The sequence below is a fragment of the Mauremys reevesii genome, linkage group 8 (genome assembly GCF_016161935.1).
Source record: "Mauremys reevesii isolate NIE-2019 linkage group 8, ASM1616193v1, whole genome shotgun sequence".
Taxonomy (NCBI): domain Eukaryota; kingdom Metazoa; phylum Chordata; order Testudines; family Geoemydidae; genus Mauremys; species Mauremys reevesii.
This window is the reverse complement of record NC_052630.1, coordinates 26,670,191-26,694,851: the sequence shown is the minus strand read 5'-3', so window position 1 is coordinate 26,694,851 and position 24,661 is coordinate 26,670,191. Positions and strand designations below refer to the sequence as shown.

The window sequence follows — 24,661 nt, the reverse complement described above, 5'->3', positions numbered from 1 at the left end:
TGACAGCTCAGAAGGAATCTGGCACTCCACACATGTAATGGTTGGCAAATCCCAGAAGTAAAAATCATTAGCTTAATCTCTTGACTCTGACCAAATATTGCTATGGAATAAGAGGGGTTATAAATGAAATATATTATGGTACTTCAGAGTGCTACTAATATTTAAAAAATCTCCTTCTCTTGCTAAGGTAGGTTCAGCAAGGTGGCAATCAACCCTTCACTGGACCTTGCTATTTCAGAATCTAAGCACAAAAAAAAATCTATTGTACTGAAATATACTATAATTATACCAAAACAAAGTGCAAAGCCCCACTCACTTGATCTGGCTACACATGAGGAGTAAGTGGAGTATAACTGGATCCACAGAGATTTCTTCAAATACAGATTGATGGCTATGTATGCATCTTCCTAAAATATTATAATCTATTACCTCCTGAGTACCAGCAGCATGCTTGATATATATAAGACACACAAAACCAGGTTCAAAGGGTGCAGGTGACAAAACCCTGCAGGTAAACATTAAAAAGGTTACCTTAATAGAGAGCTAGTTATGGGGGGTGGGAGGGGGCAAACATGAAAAATTACAATAGGATCATAGATGCAACAAGAGGAAAATTGTTTGGGGAATCTGATCAACATCTTAGATGTCTATACAAAAATGCAAAGAGTAAAGGGAATAAATAGGAAGAATTGGAATTATTAGTACATAACTGGCATCACAGCCCTTGGTGGGATAAGTCAGTTGACTGTAATATTGGTATAGCTGGATATAGCTTGTTCAGGAAAGACAGCTGGCATAAAGAGAGAGGAGATGTTGCATTATACATTAAGAATGTATACACTTGTTCCAAGGTCCAGGAGGAGTGAAAAAATAGAGGTGATGTGTGATGGTAAGGGTCTAGTTTAGACCACCATATCAAGAAGAGGAGGTGAATGAGGCCTTTCTAGAACAGACATACCCCCCAAAAAACAAAACATTGTAGTAATGGGGGACTGAACTTAGTGATAAATGGTCACTTAAACCAAAAATATTTAGGTTGCTCCCAGTCCGTTGAGGCCAGTCACTTACTCCAGAACAATTTGTACCCAAGATCTCACACTAAGGACAATATTGACAGCTAATTCTATAGTAAACTAAGGATTTATTAACTGGAAAAAATAAATGAGACTCTAAACACTAAATGCATCCTTGCAAGTCTAACACCTATCTCGAACAATACTAACATACAAGTGATCTGGTCTGGTTTCCAGCTATGAATTTGTCAGTGTTCAGCTGACGGCTACAGACTTGGAAAGAGCAGGCATCTAATCTACCAGTATCACAAAGAATATAAAAAGAATAACACAAGCATGTAGGAACAAAATCAGAAAGGCTAAGGCACAAAATGAATTCCACCTATTGAGAGACATAAAAGGCAAAAAAGAGAGGTAGCTTAAATACATCAAGAGAAAAGCAAGAGAAAGACAAAGGAAAGCACAGGTCTTCTACTTATCAGGTAAGGAAAGCTAATAAGTGATGACATGAAGAAGGCTGAGGTATTTAATGGTTATTTTGCTTCAGTCTTCACAAAAAAAGATAATTGTGACCAGATACTCAACATAATTAATATTTACAAGGAAGAAGGAACACAAGACAAATTAGGGAAAAAAACAAGATAAAGAATATTTAGATAATTTAGATGCATTCACATAGGCAGATCCTGGTGAAATTAATTCTAGGGTACTTAAGGAACTAACTGTCACAATCTCAGAAGAGTTAACAATTATCTTTGAGAATTCATGGAGGATGGGTGAGACCCCAGAGGGATGGAAAAGGACAAACATAGTACCTATCTTTAAAAAGGGGAACAAAGAGGACTGGGGAATTATAGATCAGTCAGCCTAACTTTACTACCTGGAAAGATACTGGAACAAATTGTTAAACAATCAATTTGTAAGCACTTACAGGATAACAGCATTAAAGGAATAGCATGGATCTGTCAAGAACAAATTAATCTAATTTTCTTCTTTGACAGTTTACTGGCCTAGCGGATTGGGAGGAAGTGGTAGATGGACTATATCTTGATTTTAGTAAGGCTTTTTACATTCTCATCAGCAAACACGGGCAATGTTATCTAGATGAAATTAATAAGGTGTGTGCATAACTGGCTGAAAACCATACTCAAAAAGTAGTTATTAATGATTTTCTGTCAAACTAGGAGGATGTATCTAGTGCAGTCCCACACGTGTTAGTCCTGGGTCTAATACTAGTCAATATTTTCATTAATGACTTGCATAATGGAGTGGAGAGTATGCTTATCAAATTTGCAGACGACACCACGATGAGAGGGTTTGCTAGCACTTCAGAGGATAGGATTAGAATTCAAAACAATCTTGACAAATTAGAGAATTGGTCTGAATTTAACAGGATGAAATTCAGTAAATACAAGTGCAGAGTACTTCACTTAGGAAGGAAAAATCAAATGCACAATGACAAAATGGGGAATTCACTTGGTTCTACCTCAGCCCAGAGGGCTGGATGATATATCGAGGTCCCTTTCAACTCTACACTTCTATGATTGTAAGAAGACATAATTCCTGCCCCATCAAGCTTACAGTCTAAATTAAACAAGGACAATGTACTCCAAATATATCATCTGTACATGACACAAAGGCATTTCAAATCTTTATGTAGGAAGTGATTTGCTATACTAGATATATTCACTATTAAGTGGTTATTATTGAAAATCCTCAGAGAAGAAGAGGGATCTAGATACTTTTGAACACTTATACACCTATGTAAAGTTAGTTTGCTAAAGTTAGTTTGCTACAGTTATGTAAAATATTTATGGTTCAAAATATCCTGGTTCAGTTCACCTTCAAGTCATGATGCAAGGTCAATCTGTTTGCTCGGGCTGCTGCAGAGGTGGATATTTGAAAGTAATGAGATTTGTGTGGGGAAGAGGAGTGGCGTTGCATGTTCTAATGGCTGCTTCATTGTATTTGGTTTTGTAATACGTATCAGGACACTCGAGGCTTGGATAAGTGCATAAGTGTCAAGAAGTGAACAGCTCCACATGTGACACTTAATGCAAATTAACCACTTTACATATTGTACATCATTTGCATATTGTTTGAAACCTGGATTTACAAATAACTGTGAAAGTTGTTCATTTGATACCATGTTTCCCTCACAGTTTCCTGTAAGCAGTGGGAGCAGGTATAGGGGGGCAGGAATTTATTCTTTGCACGTATCAGAAGGCGGGGAGCCAGGAGCAACTGTGGGAATCTGGTAGGAAGGATGTAGCCTGAGGAGTTATTGGAGCAAAACTCAGGACAGGTGAGGGAGTGCTGCAAGTTGGTATTATTCTTATTCCCTCTTCCCATGCTGTCCCCATGAGCTGCTCCTCTTCATTAAATTGCCCCATTAGTCAATTCCCCTCCCAATAGCTCATGCTTCTTCCTTAGCTTCTGTTCCCCAACAGTTCCTGATCCACCTTAGCTCACTTAGCAGTTCCTGATCCTCCCCCTAGTTTCCTCCTTAGCTTCCCTCACTAGTCTCTGCATCTTTCAGAATAGCTCTTGCTGCCCCATTTAACCTCCGTGTCCCCCATTATCCTGGCAGCTCCCATGACTGCTGCCAAAGCCTTATTTCCTCTAGGATGCTCCACATGGGCTGGAAACCAGCAGGTGTGGGATATGACCATGCAGAAGGGGAGGCAGAGAAGCTGCCAGCTCAGCAAGCACCACAGTAGTCCCTGCCAGCAGCCAACACAAAACACCACTCAAACCCAATTGCTTTCCCAAAGCCCAGCTGAATGCATGACATTCAGCCTGGGCTGCAACAACATGTGAGGGGCAGGCTGAAAACGTAGCATCACACAAGATGCATGACACTTGACAAGTCTGTGTGCACCCCTTTTTATTTTTGTATTAATTGAAAAGAAATAAAGGGGCCATAAGCTAGTCAAAGGTCTGAGTATAATTATCATCATCATTTGACAAATGCATATCCAGAAATCATAAAAGGGGAAAAAAAACTATAGGTGTAATGCTGTTACTGTTACATGCACTGACCGCTCAACCTCAGCAAACAGGACATGCCAAATCTAGAAAGTGATTTAAGCACCTCCTTCTGACATGGTTAAAGAAAATCAGAAGCATGGGATCATTCGTACACATGCCCTTGGAATGTAGGTATGTCTAACTCTGTCTGGCGCCTTGAAGGGAATATGGACTTACATGCCAGACCTTGCAAAAAACAAATTAAAACATCAGTCTTGTCACACTCACTTCTGTGAGTAACTCCACATGTTAGTAGTCCCATTGAGCTGTAGGGGACTGCTCACACATATAAATTTACTCATGTGCTGCAATATCAGGGCCTTGATTTAAAGAGGCAGGCTGGCTAAGTTTCTAAAGTGGTCAAGCAATGGAATTAGTTACAGACTTACAAAATGAAAATAAACAGTCAATTTATATATATATATATATATATATATTTAAATGTGAGTGGATATTTGCAGAAAAATTTTGCAGTATTTGCCCAGTATCTTAAAGCATTTAGTGACTAAGGAAGAGATTATTTCCTGCATAGTCCATGAGCCTCAGAGACTAATTTCTTCTAGATCAGGCCCACAGTGTGTCAGTTTCCCACTGTTCAGGAGTGTCATAACTACATTATCTTTTAAAATGTGCTGCTTGATAGGAAATGAGCTCATATAGTCCCTCTTTGTGTTTATATGCAACAATCTGTTTGTGTGTAAATGCCTGCAAAATACAGAACTAAAAAGTGACATCCAAAACCCTGATGAACAAGTGGCTGCTTCTGAAATGTGGGTTTTGATTAATTTTATATGATCCCTTTTAAGATTCTCTAATGCATATTTCAAGGGATAGTTTAATACTAGAAGTTTTAGATCCACTCATAACTGATAATTTAGACTTTTCTAGTGCTATCCTCCTGTGGTATCTGGCTTCCAAACTGAGATTTTAAAATATACAGTAACTCTGAATCAAGTCACAGGCGGAATATTAGATTAGAGCATATAAAACATCACAAATTCCTTTATTAATGCTAAATTAAAACCTCATCCAAGGAAAACTCAAAAGTATCTATGGATACCAGAAATAGAGGCCTTTTGTGCTTAGCAGTTTTCTTGTATGAGTTGCCTTCAAATGTCTCTGTGAAGAATGATTATGCATCAAACATGAATGATCACTTTAGATGGTATGACTTTTATTAGCTGAAGAATCATGTAATATTTCAAAATAAGATAACCACAGGCAATGAACGATAAAAGTCAAATATTGCATTTTTATAAATAAGTGCTGTACAGTTACTAACAATTATTTGCTCTTCTATAACACCTTCATCAAATGATCTATAAGCATTTTATAAAGAACTAATTAAGCTCTTTGGCTCCTTCCCTGTACCTTATTTCCCCATCTGTATAATGGGAATAATGATACTGACCCCTCCTTTGTAAAGCACTTTGAGATCTATGAATGAAAAGCTCTGTGGGAGAGCTAAGTATTATTACTGTATTATTACTTTATGTTTGCATAGTGATTAGCATAATACAGCAGACCCTCGCTAGAACGCCCACCTTTATAGCGCAAATTTGGTTATAGCGTGGGACCACGCATGGATCCCAAATGTAATTACCTTCATTGGAATCCATGGTAATGTGGTCCCTGCTTTAACACCGGACTGCACATGGATCCAATACCCCGTGTTCTAGCGGTGCTACTGCAATACAAAATTATATAATAAAAATAATAAGCCAATGAGATAAATATTATCCCTGTTTTACATATAGGGAAATTGATGCACAAGGAAGTTAAGGCTCAGATTTTCAAGAGAACTCAGAATCGATTCAGACACCAAAATGAATGGTCACGTAGGGCATTGAGCAGTTCAGGAAAATCCTACCATAAATCTCACAATGGGAGCTGCTGGTTACTGAGCATTTGTGAAAAATCTGTCCCCTACTAAACTGACTAAATAGTGGTTGAGTATTTTTTGAAAATGAGACACTAGGGCTATTTTCTAAGTTTTGACCAACACCTGAAGACCCAGGCCATAAAGGAAATCTATGTCCCAACTGGGAATGGAACCCAGATCTCCTGCTTCTAGTACCAGAGGGGTAGCCGTGTTAGTCTGGTTCTGTAGAAGCAGCAAAGAATCCTGTGGCACCTTATAGACTAACAGATGTTTTGCAGCATGAGCTTTCGTGGGTGAATACCCACTTCTTCGGATGTGGGTATTCACCCATGAAAGCTCATGCTGCAAAACATCTGTTAGTCTATAAGGTGCCACAGGATTCTTTGCTGCTTCTAGTACATGTGCTGTAATCAATCCTGCGCTATCTTCTAATAAGAAATCAGTAAATTCCAGATAATAATTGAATTTGCAAATATAAATGAATTTGATGATCCATAAATCCTTATTTAGCCACATCACAAATTATTTGGTTTAGTAAGAAGTCTTTGTTCTATAGAAGGCCAAGACCAGAATAACAAGAGTGCTGCAAGTCAGGAAGGAGACGTATTGTCAAAATAGTATGGGAAATCTTGCACTGTCCCTGCCCACACTATGGGGAAAAAGTCTCCTCTCAGATCCATGCTGTACTTCTCTCATCCATAGTGCATATCTCTATTGCCTAGTCTACCCACAGAATACCTATTATCTTGCACACATGGCTGTTGGCGTTGAGTGAAGTATAGGCAAGAGAGCCGCACTGCAGATGCAAGAGCAGAATATAGTCCTACATCTGACTCAAGCTAGTGCTATTAGTCTTTTACTTTCATGAGCACCACATTCATTCATTAAAATTAAACAGATAATTAAAAATATCAAGTGATCAGTCCATTTGCTTCTGTCCATTAACAAACTATAGTAATGTTGAGAATATTTGTCACCTATTTTAATTCATGCTTCAATGCTTATAATATCAAGTGAAATCACAAATGAATGGAGAAATGTGTTTGTAGACCTCAATTCCCCAGACATGATAATTGCTTAACGCTTGGCAATAATGTACTTTTTTACATGTAATAACTAAATACATATTTAAATATTCTCTCACAACCATTCATTCAGGGGCAGAGGATGAAGCCCATTATTTTAAATGGGAAGCATGTCACTTTTAAAACAAACAAACAAAGATTAGCTTTAATATTCAGCTATGGAAAAAACCATAAAACACTGAGGATAATATTTGGTTTGACTAACGTGATCAATTCATTGAGAAGAAATTATGCTATATATTGCTAGGGAAACTATACTATAGGTTTGATTGAAAAATTATGGGCTGAGTCCTGTAAGAGTCATCTTGACTGAGTAAAGGCTACACAAGGGATCGGCAACCTTTGGCACGTGGCCCATCAGGGAAATCCACTGACAGGCTGGGACGGTTTGTTTACCTGCAGCGGCTGCAGGTTCAGCCAATCACAGCGCCCACTGGCCGTAGTTCGCCGTTCCAGGCCAATGGGGGCTGCGGGAAGCAGCAGCCAACACATCCCTTGGCCCACACCACTTCCCGCAGCCCCCATTGGCCTGGAAGGGCTAACCGTAGCCAGTGGGAGCTGCCAAAGGTTGCCGATCCCTGTACTACACACACACAAGAGTTTGTAGGATTGGGCTCTAAAACTGGAGTGAAAAAATTTACTGTATAGTCAAAAATGCATTATTTGCAGAAGATTTTCTTAATACAAATATAATATACTCACTTCAATTAGCTCTCTATTAAATTTGTTTATCTAGGCCTCTAGGTCTATAGCTGATGAGTTTAAAAATATTTTACTTTTACATCTAACTACGTAATTCTTAATCTTTCTGTGGAGAAATGACCAAGTGCCTAACCTTCTTAGTTATGTGGGAATACAGTAAAATCGACGGTCTTAACACGTGATCCTGTTATGTCAACATTAAAGAAACTGTTTCCAGATTTTTCTAGTCATTATTGCTAATCTTTTCTGTCCATGTGACACTCCAGCCATTTTCTAATATGCTGCTGTGCCAAGTTTGATTATTTAATATATCACAATATATTGTTTTATAGTATTCCAACTAATAATAAAGATTAAAGAAGTGTGAACTTCAAAAAGGTTTGTGGTTTTTTTAAGTTATAGCATAATTAAGACAGAATAAAATAAAACAGAGCAATTAAATTCTGAGTTAAAGAAAACTTGACTTGTCATTAATTATGTTAACTAAAGAAAAGTCATCCAAATATGATTTAACAAACATATGTGCAGCCTGGACATTGTAAGTACTTGCAGATTTCTACCTAATTAACAGACTGCACATACTCCAAGAACTACAAAAGAATTGTGAAAGCCCTAATTTGGATAGATTCAAATATTGTCAGATCAGGAGTTTTCTGCTGGCTGAGACTGGACCTAAACTAGACCTGGATAAAACTGTTTTGATCAAACAGCAGATGCTTCAACAGAATCTGTCCTTAAAGCATCTCAGTTCATCAGGCTGTTTATCACTGAGGGTATGTCTATAATATACTGCAATTAAAAACCTGCAACTGGCAAAGGCCAGGTTTTTCAATACAGTGCAGATATAATGCTGACAGACCCCAGTCGTCAGAGGGCAGGATTGAACTGGGGATCTCTGGAGCTTAGTGCATGAGCCTCTACCGCATGAGCTAAAAGTGTAGCTGTTAGCTAAGGCTAGAGCAAACTCATTAATATCTCTCTCTCTAAGTGGTCTCGGTGCCACTAGATGGGACAGAACACCACACCCAGGAGGTGTGTGCGTTACACAGACATAGCCTGAGACACTGTTTATAAACCTATAAGACCGGGTCTTAGAGTGAACTGTAGGAGAGACGTGCTCCCTACAGATACCAACAAAAAGGGAATGATAACTGTCATCTCTACGACTCAGGCTTGATTTGTTCTATTGAGTCTCCATTAAAAAATTCTCTCCAGAGAGTTTCTCTACACCCGAAGTTTGGCCATGCTCACCCTCACTGAATGTGTATCCCATTATTTTTATTATTTGTATTACCATAGCACCTAGAAGCTCCAGTCACAGACAAGAGCCGGATTGTGTTAAGAGCACACAGAACAAAAATACAGTATATCCATAGGTGTCCTGTGAGAAACATTGAGTTAATGTACATGCTCATTTAACTAAAGGTCTGAATATCAACATACAGACCTCTTTCCTAATGAATTAGCTTAATCAGACTTCTGATGTACGAGGTCTGGCTATGGAGAGGAAAAGGCATCTTATGGCATCACTAATACCAGCTTGAAAATGGATTTTGTTAAAGTTAGTTAATGAAAGCCCCTCCCTGACCTGGATGATCTGATTTGATCTCTTGCTGAAAAATTTACCATGCAATTGGTTACAGTGCTTCATAACTCAGTGTGGCAATTTATAGACAGAAGGCAGGGGGTCAAATTAAACTTTGGTGTCTGCAGATGGGATGCGATGGAGCCATTGGAATGGTATTTGCTAAAACCAGTGAGGATTTTGGCCCATGGTCCCTGTCCAGAGGAATTCAGTCATGATCTCAGGTCTTGATCCTGCAAAGCACATACACATGAGTACCTTTATCTAGCTAAGTAATACCATTATATTCAATGGGACAATTTATGATAACAAGCACTATGGCTGGTATTAAGTGTTTGCAGGATTGGGACCTACATTTGCACTAAGCTTGGGATGGAAGAAATTGGATGAAACAGCTGGGATAAGGGGAAGAAATAGATTACAACAAGGTACAGTCATTTGATTAGCTTTTTACTTTATATATCATCTCACTCAGATTTTGAGTTTTAAAATTGGATTTTAATATTACATTGATTAAAAAAAATCAAAGGAGGATTTTCACGGTAAAATGGTAATCCCCACATTTGTAAACGATTGTAACCTTTATCTCAACTGCCCTTGTCCTTCTACCCTAATCAGAAGCACTTATGGATCTGTAAAACTAAATCAAATAATATAAATGTAGAATTTTTAGCAAAAGCAAAGGATAAAAATCATTAAGGGCCAAATGCTGGTCTCATTGAAGTCACTGGCAAAATTCCCACTGATGCTATGGACAAATTGAAATCAATGGGGTTTTGCTATTTACTTCATTTAGATCCAAGTTTGGCCTACAGTGCACAGCATTTCAAACAAAAATCACTAATGCTGTTGGAGTCGCTATTGTTGTAATTTCAGTCACTCCACAGCTAAAGAGATTGCTGACTATGAGCTGCCTATGCAGAAGGATCCTAGAGAAACAGAAGGGTTTAGTATATACCCTGTACCTTTCAATGAGGGAGAGGAAATCCCAATCCTCAGCATACAATAAGGAACCAAACATAGGATTCTGTGTCTGTTGTTCTGAGCTAATTCCACTAGAAGATAAGCTTCCTTTAAGACACAAAGCGCTTCTTCATCCTACAATATGAACATTTAATATCTGAAATTGTTATTTCATATGAAACCATAATACCCAGTTGATACAGCTTTATGAATGACTCATTTAAATTTCTTAATTATTGCAAGCAACATTGTCAATAGTATAACATTTTCAAGAGATTAACTTTTTACAATAAGAGCTTTTGTGCCAGCTAGCAAATCCTTAAAGGGTTTCATCTATTTTGCATTACTAAATGGCCAAAGCAACTCAACTTAATATTCACAGACATAAAATGATGTTTAAATAACGCAGTAGTTGTGACAAACTCAGAAGAATGAAATTCAAAGTTAAGGCTGAAAAATTCTGCACCACACAAATGTATCTTGAGCATTATGTGAACTTATCTACTCATTTCATGCATACAACTTCCATTCATATCATTGGGAGTTGTGCTGGTAGCTTAGAGGCATATATTGTACGTCCCTGTGTGCATTGCAATAAACAAAGCAGCAGAAAGCTCAATAGAAGGCATGCTGTAAGTAAGGCCTATGACATTACTAGTTTATCTATCCATAAAGGTCAGAACATAAATGAGTTAAAATCAAAGAATTTGTATACAGAGAGTTCAGTAGTTTTATTTCATATACCATATGATAAGATACAAAATGATATCAGATTATATTTGCAAATAGTATTTCAAAAACAATGGGAAAAGAAAAATCTCACATCCTCATGACTGCTGTCAATTTTGTGTAAGTGCAGCTTCTGAAAATACTCAAATGAACTACTGCTCATGTTTGGCATTATGGGTAACATTCATCTTTATCCAAAAATACCTTCTCTGCACAGGATTTGCTTTCACAAAACAGCAATCAAGCATCTATGTCCTGTCAATGCCTTAGCTCTTCTCTTTCCATTCATCACACCAGTTCTCGGTTCAGTAAGGGAGCACAGATTTAGTAACATTGCTGAGGACTATGCACATTTGCCTGTCTTGTGCAGATACTTCTCTGCACACGTGCTGATTGAACACCAAGTGCCAAACATTTGCTTGCCCTCAAATCTTGCAGGTTCCCAGGTGTTCTTGGAATGCCAGGGCCATCCACACAAAGCAACTGTTGTCCCAGCTCCCTTGGTCCTCATTACTAAGGTGCCTCCAGGATTTAATGTCTGGGGCTATGGCAGAGAAGAAGTCCCATGGAAATGATAGTATTGCCTTAGGTTGTATAATTTTTTGGGGGGGGAGGTGAGTAAAGAGGAATCTCTAGAGGGTTAAGGGATTCCCATTCCATCCTACCAAATCTGTCTTTGTCCACCTGCCCAGTTTCAATCATTGTCCTCCGGTAGATTCTCTGAGGGGCACACAGAATCTTAGAATCATAGAATATCAGGGTTAGAAGGGACCTCAGGAGGTCATCTAGTCCAACCCCCTGCTTAAAGCAGGACCAATCCCCAACTAAATCATCCTAGCCAGGGCTTTCTCAAAGCCTGACCTTAAAAACATCTAAGGAAGGAGATTCCACCACTTTCCTAGGTAACCCATTCCAGTGCTTCACCACCCTACTAGTGAAAAAGTTTTTCCTAATATCCAACCTAAACCTCCCCCACTGCAACTTGAGACCATTACTTCTTGTTCTGTCATCTGCTACCACTGAGAACAGTCCAGATCCAACCTCCTTGGAACCCCCTTTCAGGTAGTTTAAAGCAGCCATCAGATCCCTCCTCATTCTTCTCTTCTGCAGACTAAATAATCCCAGTTCCCTCAGCCTCTCCTCATGGTAGAGTCCCCTTTTCTGGCAGAGGTGGGGATGGGAGTGTATTCAAACACTCATGTATATTCCAGGGGACAATCTGGGTCAAAGAAATTATCATAGTTTTGTGTAGTATGCTTACATTTGAAGAGAGAATGACCAAATTTGGATTGTTCAAATTTTGAAGGAAGATGCTTGATGGGTGACGACAGATTTTACACTTCTCTGCCACAGAAGTTGATAAAATTTGAATTTTTTTGTTTGAGTGGTGGGAGAAGGTCAAAATAGAGAGGTTAGAGATGGCAGATAATCATCAAATGGCTCCAGGCACATAGGGCCCACATTGTAACTACATTATTATGTATCAGAAACACATCCAGATATATCATGCATAGGAAAATCAGTATACCAAGCAATAATAGAATTCAGCATCTAGGAGTTGGAAGGAGTGTGGGGAGAATCCACTCTCATTTTTTCTAATTATTTATAATAAAAGGCACTGGACAAACAAGCATTGATGGCCCATATGTTTCCTACATTGAGATGAAAGTCTCTGTTCTAAAGCTCATTTCTGAACTGAGAAAGCTGACTCCCAAGTCAATAAGGAAGAGGCAGGAAGAAAAATACAGAGTTGCATGTATGAAATAATTTAAAAATATTAATCTGTAACTAAGAATATAAAGAACGTGTTTCAGATTTATTTCAGAAATCTATTAAAGTGTTCTTCCTATGCCAAGTCATCTAAGTCAAACTACCTAAAAAATAATATCTATATAGATAATACAGATATAGCTATATTATGGATTTAGCCATCACAAACACGCTTCATTTTAGCTCCCATTGCTTACACATTTATTCATTTCTTTGTCATTCTCAATGTCCAAATTGGTCCATACTCATGGAACTACCCTGCTAAGCATATTTGACTACTATGCAAACGGTTTCCATATCAAAAGATAGATTATGACCTCAAACATACTGGTGCAAGTCTGGAACATCTGAACTGAGTCTAATGGAGTTACTGTAGCTTTTCAACTGCGTATTTGAGATTAGAATTAGCTCCATGGATTGTAACTGAATCCACATAAATCCAGTACTGCCCTGGGCAGTGCTTGAAATCCCACTGGCAGCATGCTGGTGGGAAGCAGACAGTGGTGTCTTTCAATCAGGATACTTTTAGTAGATTTTCCTCACTATTCTAAAAACCAAAACCAATCATAGTACATACTGGATCAAAGTATGCTACTGCCTGCTCCTCCACTACTGCAGGAGGGTATCAGTACTTACTGAAACAATGTTGTGGTGACAGCTAGTCATTGTGGTTCACTTACTCCAATATCAGATATATTTATTTGCCTATGCATTTATACAACAGCCATCCCTATAGTTCAGGGTTTCTCAAACAGGGGTCGCCGCTTGTGTAGGGAAAGCCCCTGGAGGGCCAGGCCGGTGTGTTTACCTGCCCCATCCCCATGTCCAGCCGATCGCAGCTCCCACTGGCCGCGGATCGCTACTCTGGGCCAATGGGGGTGGCGGGAAGCAGCGGCCAGTAAGTCCCTCGGCCCGTGCCGCTTCCAGCAGCTCCCATTGGCCCGGAGCAGCGTTCTGTGGCCAGTGGGAGCCACGATCGGTCAGATCTGCGGACGGCACAGATAAACACACCAGCCCGGCCCACCAGGGGGCTTTCCCTACACAAGCGGCACCCTGTTTGAGAAACCCTGCTATAGTTCTTGAGTGTAACAAAATCATTGTCAACATAATATAATGGTCTGGGAAAATATTGCTCTGTAAACTGCTCTGTATTTTTGTGAGATGATACCACAGGCAGGTATATACTTCCATGTTTGCAAGTGTCAGGAGTTTCCTGGATCCTAAATTCAGAGTCTCTCTCAATGACAGTACTTAATGTACACTTTTCATTGTCAAAATACAAAAATATATCAGAGACAAACATAACACAGAAAAATCTATTATTTTTAAATTCATGATTAGTACTACCATTCGGTCTTGAAAATTCCCCATTTTTTGATGCATTGTTCAAACAACCAAACTAAACCCCCTATATAGGGTTCAATTTTTATCTTGAGTCCATTGTAATAAAAGTTTCTCTAGCAATTATGTTTCCCCTATGTTCAGTACAGTGCAAAACTTGGAGCCACACTGCAGTAGAGGCAACATTTCTCTTTCACAGCTACTTCCAAACAGCAATGCTCCTTTGGGCAAGCTCTCATTTTAGCAGTGATGTACTTAATTTGTTTAATGTTATGAATGTCTTTCCATCTGGTTGATATTCCAAGAAGTATGATGTGAGAGTATAGTCAATTATTTCAAATTATAGTGACTTCAACTATCAGACTACTCCCTGTCCCTTTTCCCATGTATGTTATGGCACTGAAATGTGAAAATGAAAAGGAACTAGTTTACAGATGGCTAAATAACCCAACTAGATAAAGCAGCAGAGTGAGTGCTCTGGCTCTCTGTTGAAAAGCTTCACTTTTAAATCTTGTTACTGCTCATTGGTGAGGATTTGCAAACACTGTAGCTGTGAAGCTTCCTGATCAATGATAGCTTTGAAACTGAGCTCAAGCAGCATGGAGGGAAAGCCAAATCTGGATTTATTCTCATTTCAACCACCATTTTAAAACTTCTCAGAGAAAAAAAAATTATGATATTTTCATATGTGCGGCTACTGGAGGTCTTTAGCAAAAGTTTTTGCCTGAAAATGCAAGTTTGCTAATGTGAGTGTATGATGGAAATGCCCTGATATTTATTTCTGTTTATTTTTGGAGGTTGTTTTAAGGCCAGACTACCAATGACTACACAGAATTGCTTTAACTCTTGGAACCAGCACACTTACGATTCTCTATAGCTTGGCCAGCCTTAAAATGTGCTGGGCTCCCAGGGTCACAAACTGCTTATGAAGGGCACTGAATTGCCTCCCACTCCATTCACATTGCCAGAATGTGAGACTGGTCTGGTCTGAGAGTTGCTGAGCAGGTCCCTCAAACCCACAGGTCACTTGCAATACTTATAAAAAAAAGTCACCCTTCAGCACATCATGAAACCTAATGTCATCTTTCACAAAATAAATAGTGTTAATGGTAGAGAAAGTCTAAGGTGTGTGCACATCCATTTCTCTATAAGGGGTGGATATAACCAGCCCTCTTCTCCTGAAAGTGGCAGCCCATGTGGAAAATGTTACTTTAGTTGGAAAATCTCTGTTCTAAGAAGTTCTAAACTATTTTAACAGGTGAAATAGAACTTTCTGGATGGGTAGCATATTTCAAGGGACGCGTACTAACCTGCCACATCTTATTAAGCAAATAAGATTCTTCAGTGCAGGCAATGTCCAATGATACTGATATTATGTTAGCAAAAGAAAAATATTGTATCGTTACTTTTTTCTATACATTTTTGTTATTTATTTATATTTTGCCTGCTCTCTTGAAGAAATGGAGACTTATCTTCAGCTATAGGATCATCCTCCTTCAGGGACAGTGGAGGAAGGGCAGGCATTTTGCTTTTCTTTGAAGTGCTGGAATGCGTGGGAGATGAAAGCAACTGCATTATTGTCTTTGATGTTTTTGATACTGAATTTCTCATTTGATTTTTCTTTGTAGGCATTCAAAAAGTAGATTTACTTCCTCAATCAGCCTTATACTAGACTCTCAGTAGGTACTTATCCTCTTAAGTATCTAAAATGTATATCACTATTTTAAAAAAAAGTTTGATTCAGGAACTCTTTAATACATTCATTGAGTTCTAAGCCATGTCATCTCCCCTTTATTTGTGCTGGGTTCTTAATCTTTCTATGCTATACAAATCAGAAAGAAGGAAAAAAGAAATTGCCATCTCTTAAGCAGCAAACTACAAAGACACCACTTGTACAATACAATACCATTCAGAGTAACAGTGACCAATCATACTAAGATATGCTTATTATTATGCATGCATCTCGTTAGTTTCTTTAAAAACGTTAACTCAAAATATCTTATATTCTGGAAACAAGGCAATGAAGAAGCATGATTGTCAAACAAGCTAACCCTGTTTGGATTAACAAACAGGGAAGATGTGTGGCCTTGCCACTGGAGAGTCATGCTTTTCCATATATCCAGAAAGGCAGCTGAAGCTCACAACAGTCTAATAATTGTTTCTTTCAAAATGTATTTTATTTTAATACTCTCTATAAATATATCAAATAGACCAAGTGGCTGGAAATTTCTGCATGGCTTGGCTTCTCCTACCTCCAGGCCAGATACACCCTGATTCAAAGTAAAGAAAACTTAAATCCACATGTAACCATGCCTGCCTGAGATAAACCTGCCAAGTCAGTTAGCATTGTCACTTTTGCTCTACACCTCAGAATGCAGCACGTTCAGTGAGTGCAGCAGGAGCAGGAGCTAGTGTGCTTTGTTTTACTGGCTTTAATTTGAAGTTGTGACAGAGGAGCACATATTACTTAAAGACCAGTGGGAGGACAGGACGGAAACAAAGAAAGGAAAGAATCTGATCTTTGAAACAGCTGTGGCAGTATCTGGCAAAGAGAGGATCTCATTATTAAAAGCCCTGTAGCATTGTCTAGTTACAGTCTCATAATATTACCAAGTAGCGATACTAGTGCTGGATGACTTGTACATGCTGCTGACATAATTGGGATGTAGCATTAAGGTCATAGCTGGACAAGTTTTGATCTGTTATGATAGTGCTTCTCAAAATTTAGGATAAAATTCTGGCCCCACTGAAATGAAAGGGAGTTTTATCACTGGTCTCAACTGGTCCTGGATTTGACTCCTAGAGTGGACATGACCACAATGGAGAGACTATCTCAAACAACACTTCGCCTCACACTCCAAATCACTTCTCCCCCATTCAGGATTGCACGGACTACCTTCCCTCTCTTTGGTGGCTGAATAACATCCAAGTGGCATCTACAGCAATTGCTTATATGGAAAAGTATTATTATTGGAAAGTAGTTAGGGCCAGATCTTCAGTCCTAGTTCTGACCACATAGGGAGTATATTGGGAGTCAAGAAGGGGGCATGCCAGTGGGATAGGATAGAGCATCATGCATTCCACCTGATCCTCAGGTCCCTATGGGTCTGCTGCAGTAAACCTAACTTAGGGTAGGTCTTTGACTGCTCTAAGTTATGCAAAGGATCAATTAAATCCTTGGCCAACCCAGGACTGGGTGAGTATAAAGGCAGCTTAGAGCCACCTTTTCCCCCACCCACACTCTTCTGAGCTGTGCTGAGTGAACACTGAATATCCAGCCTTCAATGTATTTCTAGTTCCTTTTAATGTGACAGAGAAGCAGAAAAGAAGGGAGGAGAGTGAGCACCACGTGACCAACGAGCTCTCCCCAGACCACCAGCAAATGACTCATGCACCACAGTTCATCCATGGATCATCACACTGAGACTACTATGCTAACATTAATAGTTTCATTCTTTACCCATCTAGGGCCAGATCCTCAGCTGGAGTAAACTGGAGTAACTCCACTGACTTAAATAGAACTAGGCCAAATTACATCAGCTGAAGAGTTGGCCCTTAGCCTTCAATGCTTTTAGATAAACTGTAGATTTTGCAGCACAGCAAGGTTTCCATCTAAACTGGGATGGGAATCCTGCTGAACAGGGCAACATTTATATATTACTAGTGCAGTTTGGCTTCTCCTGCTGTTGTTTCTTCTTGTTTTATTTTATTCCTAAAAGCAGCAGGTTTTTAGTGTGCAGTTGTACACAAGATAGATAAGATAAATAGGTAGATAGATATGGAATTGCTGTCCCCCCAAGAACCAAAGCTTGATGTATTATTTAATACATCCTTTCAGAAGGCAAACAAAACTTCCATTATAACAGTGTTTTGGTGAATATGAATATAGATATGCAGTATATGTATCTATCTCTATATCAGCAATATGGAGATACAGCTATAGACAGACAGACACTTTTTATGTCTAGTTCCTGTCATCTCTCATGAAACATTCAGTAGCCAGAGCAGTTTAATCATTTTGAATGGTTCCCACTGGATTCTCCTCTACCTCTGGTAACTATTCTGAAGAATTACTCTTTCCCTATGATCTCTTTAGTTAAAACTGGTTACATCTGTTACCACAAACCAATTATTTGACCCCCTCAGTATGAGACTTTGTGCTACTAGTCAACTCCATAACCTTAAAAGAAGATTGCATCTTTTAAAGAAATTCATACTAGACTGTCTAACTTTTTCACCTTTCAGACTACAGGAATCTGAGTACAAGATTCCCTGTAACCTAACTATACATGAACACATTGTTTGCCACAGGTTGCCATTGTCCAATGAGGCTGATAGGAAATAAGACATCTTTATTGTGTGCATTGGTAAACTACCTGCTTCATCCCTACACCTTGTGGCACCCTTTTTCTCTCCAGTAACCTGTATTCTTCACTCATCTTAGACTAACAGTATCATCCTTGTATCACATGACTATCAGCCACACTTGTGAAAGGCTTATAACCTCTTCTGAGAGGGCACAGTTTTGAGTTGGCAACCCGTGCTTTGACTGAACTCTACCAAACTGGCTGAACTCTACACACGTGCTACCATGACAATGTGCTATTAACCATGGTGAATTAATATGGACAGAAAATTACCATTGATATATGAAACAATCACATATGAATTGCTTTATTCAATGCTATATGCTTTACTATTTGGGGTGCTTTAATGACCACACAGCACCTCACCAGTAAATTCAATCAATGCTCTTGGTAGATATACAACAATTACTATGTATGAGATGGCAACATAGCGACCACAAAGAGGGACTATTTTACCAAACCTCCAGAACTGAGGGCACTAATGAAGTAGCAACCAGTGAGGATAGTCAGTATGAAAACTCCAGTCAGTGGTTTGATATAAACCCAAATAAACAGGCAAGGGGACAATGTTGCTACACACACAAACTTTTATTTTGTGTGAATGTGACAAAAGAAAATGTATTTAAAATCTGACCTGGAAAATCATATTACATTAACGTAACTTTTCTGCCTGAAGAGATCTTGAAAATGAAGGTTAAAAAAAGTTTTAAAAGCTCTTTAATTCTCTCCACCTAGTTCCTATTAACTTCACCGAATGCTCACATTCTCTCCTTGAGTGACCTGATGATACTTCCCTTCTGTAATTAAAATGATATTAACCTGGTCAGGGAACAGAAACAAAATACCCTGTAACTGAAGTGGCCATTCACACAGTAGTAACAATAAGTATAAAGCATACATCTAGACAAAACTGCAAGCAATCCATAGAAATTTGTTTGCGTGAAACATCTGTGGATTAGTTCTAAGCAATGAACAAACTGGGAAACTCACAAAGAGGTTAAAAAGGGCCAGGATCTGGCTGCATGTTCCCAGGGTCAGCTAGTAAGGAAAAAAGTGAAAATCAGAGACCATCTCTCTGATAAACAAGAATTGGAAACAGATAAAGGAGAATGCATCTCCTAAAGAAGGTGGGGAATGGCGCTGGGGCTCCTGACTGGTACAACAAGGACACAACCCCCTCAACTCTAAGATGAGAGAAGTGTGATGGGGACTCAGCAACAGAGCTAGAACCAGATTAGTGGGGTGAGGGGCTCACAGCAGTCCTATACCAAATGATATGGCTTACAATAGGAAGGAGAACCTCACCAGGATGAGTTATTTCAGATAGCTCCCACATGTGTTACTTAAGAAACTTCCACCTTTATGTGGAACTACAGCAGTCCTGCTCTTGGGGTCCTCTGCAGTGTAGCAGGTAGCAACGTTCAAAGATAGACAAACTAGTGGAGCAACCTGCAATCATTTTTTATGCTCTGCAGTGTGCAAACAAACCACAGTCATGGTGGAACCCCCACTTCTAGTGAAGTTGTTCAGTGAAAATAATGATTTCCGTATAAAAGAGAGCTGCTGTCATTGGTTTGAAAGTAAGCAATGTATCAAACTGACAAGCAAATTTCTATATATGTAATGTGTAATATTAAATTACTTGTTTGGCAAATATGAATGTATCCTGCACAATAAAGCCATAAGAGGATATAGACAAACTGGATCTGAAATCATCCATAGGCAATGGTCCAAATTACTGTGGTGAAACCATTTCATATATGTAAGCGGGGGAATGGTCCCACTATTGTGGGGAACTTTCCTGGCTTCTGCACTACCCCGGTGAAGTGGGCTAGGGAAAGGATCCGAGTCCTCACTCCCACTTCCTTTACCCAGATGCTTCCCTGCCCTTGAGGACTCCCCTTCCACTCTCCTGTCTGGCAGAGTCCTCGTAACCCCAACAAGGCTGAGCCCAGGATTTCCAGGGAGCTCGACCCCCAACCCTGCTGTGGTCACCCAGGACAGGGGCTAGGGTGTCCCCACTCCGGGGTCTCTTTGCACTGGGCACTTCCCTGACCCACTGATCATTACATACAATTTAAAGCAACTACAAGTTGTTTAATCAACAATTAATTAATTAAAAAAAAGAATAAGGAAAAATGGGAAGGGTTAAAGGAAAACACATCACCCCGCTCTGTGGCAGGGAACATTACAAACAGTGTCTCTGGAATGTCAGGGCAGTTCACAATCTGTTTCTTGTAGGTCTCAGGCCTTCTTCTCAGGCCCTGGCTGTGCTGCAGGGATGCTGAGAGTTGGACACTTGCTCTGATCGTGGCCACACACCTCCGGGCTTTGGGTCGTGGGACCTTTCTTCCCAGTGTCAGCCCCCCCGTCAGGTTAAGATTCCCCTCCCAGTCTGGCCTGCAAGGACCGTTGGCTGGGGGTGTCTTTCTGCGCTGGGCCCTTTGCCCAGAATCCCACCTTGGCTGGCCACAGTTGCTCACCACACCGGGCTCTGTGACTGCTGCTCTGCTCCCAGAAAAGAATCTGCTCTCCCTGGGCTGCATCTCTGGCTCTGTGGCTGCAGTTCTGCTCCCAGCACAGGATCTGCTCTGTAGGCTGCTTCTGTGCCTCTGCTCCCAACTCTGACCTGCTTCCTGGGCTGCTTTTGGCTCTGCTCCCCAGTTCAGCTTGGGCCCCAGCTCTCTCCTTAGCTTGTCCCCACTCGGTCTGACCCAGGCAATTCCAGCTCACACAGAGGATGGGACCCACCTTGGCCTCCTGATTCCCTGATTAGCCTGCCCACCCTGTCAATCAGGCTGACCTGGAGCATTGGCCTCCCCCCATTCTTTTAGTACTGGGAGCTAGCCAACCAAAACAACCCCACTGAATGTTAGTAAGGGGACAACTGTCCCTTTACATAAAGTGCCTTTACTCTGAGGTGGAGGGAGGGGGGGAAATATGTATAGACCTGCCTTTCTCCTGTGTGATTCCCATTACCCAACTTGAAGGGCCTGGTCCCAAAGGGCTAGGTGAACAAAAATAGTTAGGTGTTGTGAAGCTGAATGTCACAACACCTAACTTTTAGGCACCTAGAAAATCAATGTGATTCACAAAGCCTGAGTAAAGTGCCTAAACTTCTATATGATACACAGGGAGAGATAGGTGCCCTAAACTGAGATTCACAAAAGCCAGCGTGCTAGGCAGTGAGCTGCCCAAGCTAGGCAATGGTAGATGCCAATGAGAGGGGCGCGTGCTAAGCCTCATCCTTCTCATGGCGATAGGCACCTAAGTTCAGGCTGCGGTAAAGCGCTTAAGTCTGCTTGTGATTGTCAGCTGAGAAACCTCTCAGAGTTAGGCATCTATGCTGCTTTTGGAACAAGCAAGAAGGGTGTGGGGAAAAGAAGGAGACGACGACAATGATGACTTCCCTCTTAACTTTTAGCTCAGTGGTTAGGGTACTCACCTGCAATGTGGGAGACCACTGGCTTAAGTCTGCCTCTGCCCAAGGAGGGGAAGGGATCTGAACAGGGATCTGCCATTTTCAGGTGAGTGCTCTAACCACTGGGCTATGGAATACTCTGATGTGATGCTCCCTGAGACACTCCTGTTGAAGTTATTGGAGGTGGGGGACTGGATCCTCATCACCCACCTCTCAGGCAAGTGCTCTTACCACCACACTCTCTCTCATGTTTATGCTTTCACTCTCTCTAGCCCAAATGACTAAGAAGAAACTGAAATTCCTCCACAATGAAAGTAAAGGGTTTGTCTTCTTACCCTCCTCCCACAAAGGAAAAACAAAAACGATGCCTGGGCTAAAAGAGAGAAGGCAAAGAGAAAAGCAGGCAGTGCAGGGACGAGTCAACTCCATTAAGAGGAGTCTTTGCTGAAACACTGGGCTAGAGGCCAAAAATAAAGCACCCTGCAGCCTGGAGGCCCAGATTGCCTAGGAACAGAAAGGAAGAGAACCATCTCCACAGGAACAGTGAGAGAAAAAACAAACTGCCTTTAAGGCACAGAGCGGGGGTGGGGGAGAGAATAAAACAAGGAGATTGTAAATGCACAGAAGTTCTTTCTAAAGAGCAACAGAGCCAATTTTTCCCATAATTCTTTCACAAAACTTTAACTTCACTGATAAATGGATTGTCCATTTTGCACAGTTCCATATTGCAAAGGTACTTGTTAATAATAGCAAATACATTTCCTTTCATATACATCATGGAAACTGAGGCAGATAAGACACTGATGACAAATCAGAATTTCTGGAAAAGCTAGATGTAGAAGATGTGTTAGAATAGGTCAGTATATTTGAAAAATGCACCTTGACTATATGGGTTAAATACAATTAGTCACGCAAGTCACATGATATTGTTCTGGTTCCCTGGTTGGATGAGCACGGCTTTTTTTAATAGGGAAATCTGTGACATGCCAATAGGCTTTGATATTTTTGGGGAGAGAAGACATGATGGATTTGAGAATTTGGGAAAATTTATAACATTTTGGGCAATACAGGCCTTGACCTAGGCATTGTTCCAAGAAAAAAAAATGAATATGGCTTTTTGTCAACATGCTAAGTTAAAATTTTCTTTTGTCCCATCACTTTCACGTAAGCAATTATGTGCAGATGTGGAGCTAGGCAATTAATTGATTTTCTATTTGGTGGTCAAACAGAAGAAAAGCCATTTTTAGTTGACCTGAACAATTTTCAGTTTTTCTTGTGAAAATAATAAAAAAAATGATTTGGGGTTGAAGGAAAGATGTGGGGTTTTTTTGGTGTGTGTGTGTACTTCCCCACATTTTTGTGGGGGGAGAGGGGGAAGTTAAATCTAGTTAAAATTTTGAAACTATATGTCAGAACAAACTAAAAAGTCAAAACGTTTCGTTTCTAAAATATCAAAACAAATCATTTCAACTTTTTCAGAATTTTCCCCCATTGTTTTTCAGTCAAAACTATTCACCAAATTCTACCTGATTTCCTGAGCAGTTTCACCTGACACAAAGCTGCATTTCATGATGAATAAATGATTTGCTTATACATTTTCTCCCAGGTCTGAGCAAAACTCAGTCACTAGAATGTTCAAAAAAGGTATACTTCACAGGGCAGCAAGTGCAGCAAAAAGGAATTTATTCTGAAATTCATGTGACCATGTATGGAATTTTGGTTTTTTACACTATTTGTCCAGCTCTGGCTCTGCTACTCAAGAGATGAATGTCTGCTTTGGATTGTACACCAAATCAACTATCTATCTTAAGTGTTTGTACCAGCACACATCTCTATGGTATCTGTATATCTCCCAGGTTAATAGACTGGCATACCAGAGTCCACTATTTAATTTGCTTCAGCAAGAAATAGATTTAGTAGAAAGCAAACCATGTTTCAGAACAGCAGTTGGTTAAATGGAACAAAGGCAGTGAGGGGAAAAAATGAAGATCAAGAGATAAATCATGAATGCAACAGTGTTCTGCGTGAAATATTGATAGCTAAATTAATAAACTGTAAAACTAAATCAAAGTAAGGACTGTCTCAGGCTAATAATGGTTTCTGCAGGTGTGGAGACAGCAGCAGAAGGATCTAAAGAGGAAAAAAAAATATCACCTATGTTACACTCCCTATTCAACACTATGTCTTTCTACATCAGAGGTGGGCAAACTACAGCCCGCGGGCCACATCCGGTCTGCAGGACCATCCTGCCCAGCCCCCGAGCTCCTGGCCCGGGAGGATAGCCCTCAGCCCCTTCCCCGCTGTTCCCCCTCCGCCGCAGCCTCAGCTTGCTCATTCTGCCACCGGCACAATGCTCTGGGTGGCGGGGCTGTGAGCTCCTGGGGCAGCGCAGCTGCAGAGCCTGGCCTGACCCAGTCTCTGTGCTGTGTGGTGGTGGCCGGGCGGCGTGGCTGTAGCGCCACCAGCCACCGGTGCTCCAGGCAGCACAGTAAGGGGGCAGGGAGAGGGGGGGTGTGTGTGTGGATAGAGGGCAGGGGAGTTTGGGGTGGTGGTCAGGGGGGAACAGGGGGTTGAATGGGGGCAGTCAGGAAGGAGGGGGGGTTGGATGGGGAGGCAGGGGGCAGTCAAGGGCAGGTGTTCTGGCGGCAGTCAGGGGTCAGGGAGAAGGGGTGGTTGGACGGGGCAGGAGTCCCAGGGGGCCGTCAGGAATGAGAGGAGGCATTGGATGGGGCGGTGGAGGTCTGGGGGCGGTCAGGGGACAGGGAGCGGGGGG

At 40.6% G+C, this 24,661-nt stretch overlaps 1 protein-coding gene across 2 annotated transcripts in view; it reads right to left on the bottom strand.

Annotated features, from left to right (window-relative positions):
• The window catches only part of TENM2 (teneurin transmembrane protein 2), a 1,520,094-nt gene that overhangs the window by 1,457,670 nt on the left and 37,763 nt on the right, over positions 1-24,661 (bottom strand). Inside the window, exon 1 of one of the 2 annotated variants that reach the window (XM_039484034.1) lies at positions 5,647-5,715. The exons of the other annotated variant lie outside the window; for it this stretch is intronic. The gene's annotated coding sequence lies outside the window, so the exon portion shown is untranslated. Of the gene's footprint in view, positions 1-5,646; positions 5,716-24,661 lie in introns of those variants that run through there. 2 annotated transcript variants of the gene reach the window in all.